At 37.5% G+C, this 5,099-nt stretch overlaps 1 long non-coding RNA gene across 2 annotated transcripts; it reads left to right on the top strand.

Annotated features, from left to right (window-relative positions):
* Window positions 1-296: 296 nt before the first annotated feature.
* LOC139026626 (uncharacterized) lies at window positions 297-1,202 on the top strand. 2 transcript variants are annotated; one of them, XR_011478476.1, is made up of 4 exons: window positions 297-333; window positions 540-605; window positions 711-744; window positions 1,137-1,202. It is a non-coding gene; the product is annotated as an uncharacterized lncRNA (long non-coding RNA). The 2 variants fall into 2 exon arrangements; XR_011478477.1 differs by lacking the exon at window positions 1,137-1,202 and adding an exon at window positions 819-850.
* The last annotated feature ends 3,897 nt before the right edge of the window (window positions 1,203-5,099 follow it).

Raw genomic sequence — 5,099 nt, 5'->3', positions numbered from 1 at the left:
TCTCCCAATAATAGGTCAGGATACAAACACCATCTATGTCTCCAATAAAAGTCAGGATTACAAACACATTATTCTCCAATAAAAGTCAGATTACCAACACATTATCGTTCTCCAATAAAAGTCAGATACAACACCATCTATGTCTCCAATAAAAGTCCTAGTACAAACACATTATGGTCTCCAATAATAGTCAGATTAACAACACATTATTGTCTCCAATAAAAGTTCCTATTACCAACACAATTATGGCTCCAATAAAAAGTCCTATTTACAACACATTATTGGGTCCTCCAATAAAAGTTCCTATTACAACACATTATGTCTCCAATAAAAGTTCCTATTACCAACACTTGTCTTCCCAATAAAGTCCTATTACAACACCATTGTCTCCAATAATAGTCAGATTACAACACATTAGTCTCCAATAAAAGTTCCTATTACAAACAAAATTTAGGTCTTCCATAAAAGTCCTACTACAACACATTATGGTCTTCCAATAAAAGTACCTATTACAACACATTTTATGTCTCCAATAATAGTCATATTTACAACACATTATTCTTCCAATAAAAGTCATATTACAACACATTATGTCTCCAAGAAAAGTCCTATTACAACACATTATGTCTTCCAATAATAGTCATATTACAACACATTTATGTTCTCCAATAAAAGTCCTATTACAACACATTATGTTCTCCAATTAAAAGTTCCTATTACAACACATTATGTCTCCAATAAAAGGTCCTACTGACAACACATTATGTCTCCCCAATTAAAAGTCCTATTACCCCAAACACATATGTCTCCAATAATAGTCATATTACAACACATTATGTCTCCAATTAAAAGTCATATGTACAAACACATTATGTCCTCCAATAAAAGTTCCTATACAAACACATTATAGTCTCCAATAATAGTTCATATTACAACACATTAGGTCTCCAATAAAAAGTCCTATTACAAACACATTATGTCTCCAATTTAAAAGTCCTATTACAAACAACACTTATGTTTCCAATAAAAGTCCTATTACAACACATTCATTTGTCTCCAATAAAAAGTCCTATTTGACAAACACATTATGGTCTCCAATAATAGTCAGATTACAACACATATGTCTCCAATAATAGTCAGATTACAACACATTATGTCTCCAAATAAAAATCAAGATTACACACATTATGTCTCCAATAAAAAGTCCTATATACAACACAATATGTCTCCAATAAAAAATCCTAATTACAACCACATTATGCTCCAATAAAAGTCCTATTACAAACACATTGTCTCCAAATAAAAAGTTCCTATTACAAACAACATTTTATGTCTCCAATAAAAGTCCTATTACCAACACATTATGTCTCCAATAAATTAGGTCAGATTAACAACACATTATTGTCTCCAATAAAAGTCCTATTTACAACAAATTATGTTCGCAAAATAAAAGTCCTACTACAAACACATTATGGTGCTCCAATAAAAGTTCCTATTACAACACATTATGTCCTTCCAATAATTATCATATTACAAACACATTATTGTCTCCAATTTAAAAAAGTCATATTACAACACATTATGTCTCCAATTAAAAGCCTATTACAACACATTATTGTCTCCAATAAAGTCCTATTACAACACATTATGTTTCCCAAATAAAAGTCCATATACAACACATTATGTCTCCAATAAAAGTCCCTATTACAACACAATTATGTCTCCAATAATAAGTCAGATTACCAACACTTATGTCTCCAATAAAAGGTCATATTACAACACATTATGTCTCCAATAATATCCTATTAACAACACATTATTGTCCTCCAATAAAAGTCCTATTACAACACATTATGTTCTCCAATAAATATCATATTACAACACATTTGTCTCCAATAATAGCAAGATTTACAACACATTATGTCTTCAATAAAGTCCTATTTTAGTGGTTTTATATTTAATTAAATATCTCAAACCCACCCAATTCATATCCATTATATAGAACAGCACGTTTATTTTTTTCTGTTTAGCATCCAGATAAAGCCAAACATTTTTGCTCATATGATTTGAAAACTAATCATCAGGAGTAGGCAGCAGCCATAATAAGTGAGTTAACTGAGATACGACTTAAGGAGTTAATCAGGGCAATTTTTCCATTAAATTAGGACAGGTTATTTACCTCTCCATGGTTGCAGGGATCTATTTGAAATTCATTGTGGGAGCTCATTTATATATTTGTGTGTATGAATACGAAAGTATGCCTACTTCACTGAGGAGAGCTTGTTTGAGGAAGAGATGGAGCAAGTCGGAGGCAAAAGAAACTGGCCCTGCAGGTATGCTGAAAGTTCTTGAGATTGAGCCAGCAACCATAGATGACTATAAACCTCTGCTAGAGTGGTTAAATGTTTACACGATGTGCATGTGTGATGTGTGATAAGTGTCCATTACATTCGCCAATATTACCAAAGTCAATTATTGTTCTCTCCATACATAAAATTAGGTTTATAGTAATTAGTATGGCAGTTACAGCCACATTTTCTTTTAGGCACTTACAGATATTGGGTCCCATTGGGGCTACTTGATGTTAGCTCTGTTCCAGGCAAAGGAGAGCCCATTAACTTTGTTCCTTGAGCCACTTAAAACCTCACACATTATCTCCATAAAATTGGCCCTCCTTCCTTAGGAAAGAGAAAGAAGAGACTCTTGTACACACCTTTCCTCTTTTATCTACATTATTTCTCTCTCTCCGTTCGCTCACACGCACACCACACATAAACCAAGTGGCCAGGTGTGTTTGCACATGTGTGTGCGCATAATGGTGATGGGAATTGCAGGTGTGTGGGACACTGGTTGGGAATGTTGAGTTGGAATCCTGTGCTCTTGCCAGGAATAGCCTTGGGAAAGCAAAGTCAGTGTGTGGGTTTCACTACACACACACACTGGGAGAGATGTGATAGTTTGAAGCAACATTTTAGCTTCCTGGACCATGAGAGAGATGAGCAAAGGTGGATGTTGGTGTATGTGTGCATGTGTGTGTGCGGCGCTTGGATGCAGTGGGAATGAAAGGAAGCTGAGCTGAGTAGGCAATCAAAGCATTAGACCTCTCATCTCCCAACTCATCCACCCTTGATACCACAACCAAGACATGCACTGTGTGTGTGTGTGTGTGTGTGTGTGTGTGTGTGTGTGTGTGTGTGTGTTGTGTGTGTGTTGTGTGTGTGTGTGTGTGTGTGTGTGTGTGTGTGTGTGTGTGTGTGTGTGTGTGTGTGTGTGTGTGTGTTGTGTTTAGATTCTCAGCTGCTGTGTGTGTGTGCAGTAATGTAGTTGTAAAAAATAGGTGGGTAATCGTTGATCTGTCCGCGGAGAGTAAAGTAACACTCTATATTACTTTCAAGCCTTATTTCTGCAAACGGTGGGTAAACGTTCATTGGAAAATTTTAAAATTGAGTAAGCACAGTTTTGCGTGCATTTAGCCTCCACTTATAACTGTGTTTGTGTGTTTATTGATCATGTGCGTGTATGTTGTGTGAGCAGAAATGTTTTTTTTACCTTAAGCGGCATTTCTTTGTTAACTTGTCTTGTGGGTTGTCCCTGCCTGATACGTTGTGGTATTTCACACTGCGCTCTCTGTCGCCCAGATCAGTTGAATTATTCAAGGATGTTACATTTTGAAAACTTTGAAAAGAAATTCAGTGTTTCGGTGCTAGCTCAAAGACTGTGCAGACTGCTAATGCACAGAATCTCATGTAGAAGTTGGCCCCTAAAAACACAGATCTTGGATCAGATTACCCTATACCCAATCCACTAATGGAGGCTAAAAAAAGTTCTGTCCCAATATCAAGTTCTTACAACTCTTGCTAAGACACTACAGCAGCTCTTTACTTCTACAGTAACTCTTCACTGAACTGTTGACTGAAACTGTGTTATCGTTCTCTACGTCACTGATTAAAACTCCAACTTAATTGCCACTACCACCACTGCACAGATTTGACCCACTATTTCATCCTATCATTCTGAAGAGACAAGGGATGGTTCTGGTAGAAGAGGAAAGAGGGTAAATGGATATTGACTAAATCCATAAAGTGTGTTGCTACTTCTCATTTTTCAAATTGTTTCCACTTTAAAACCCAGTGATTGATCTGTTGCCTAAGATGTTAGTGGCCTGCATCCCAATGAACCCTATTCCTATGTAGTGCACAAATTTTGACCAGGCCATGGGCTTAGATCAAAAGTAGTGCATTTATATAGGGAAGCCATTTGAGACGCACCCCTATGTGTATGACGACCGTTTGGGCTTCCAATTCCATCACATGAAAGCTGGTGGCAATGTTGGGGAATACATTTATGTAGGAAAATATTTTATATTTATGTATTTTTATTTAACTAGGCAATCAGTTTTAGAACAAATTCTTATTTACAATGACGGCCTACCCCGGCCATACCCTAACCAGGACGACGCTGGGCCAATTGTGCACCGCCCTATGGGACTCCCAATCAACGGCCAGTTGTATACAGCCTGGAATCGAACCAGGGTCTGTAGTGACAGTTCTAGCACTGAAGATGCAAGTGCTTTAGACCACTGCGCCACTCGGGGCCCAATATGAGATAAATATGAGTGGGGTCTGTTCTCCTTCTGATGTGCCTACCTCTCTCTCGCTCTCTTTCTCTGCCTGTCTTTAATCACTGTGTGACGCGCTGCTTCATGACAACCCAGCATCAATCCCTCTGTCTCCAATATGTCTCTTTCACTATCTCTCTCACTCTCTCACTGCATGTATCTTTCTTTCCATGTCTCTGTTGTATGATTTTCTGTTTCTCTCAGTTTTTTTCTCTCACTCTATCTCCTTTCTTTTCCCCTCTTTTTCTCTTCTTTGCTCTCTTTCTCTCTTCTTCTTTCTTTCTCTCTCTCTCTGTGTCAATAATACAGGACCCATACAAGGATATATGGGTCAGTGGGGCTTTCCTCCCCGGTTAGTGTCTCTGTCACACACAACAACACACACAACACACACACACACACACACACACACCACACACACACACACACACACACACACACACACACACACACACACATTATTCATCATAAATCCACTCAG

The sequence above is a fragment of the Salvelinus sp. IW2-2015 genome, unplaced genomic scaffold (genome assembly GCF_002910315.2).
Source record: "Salvelinus sp. IW2-2015 unplaced genomic scaffold, ASM291031v2 Un_scaffold5290, whole genome shotgun sequence".
NCBI lineage: Eukaryota > Metazoa > Chordata > Actinopteri > Salmoniformes > Salmonidae > Salvelinus > Salvelinus sp. IW2-2015.
The sequence above is the reverse complement of the archived record's forward strand: the minus strand, read 5'-3'. Positions and strand labels throughout refer to the sequence as shown.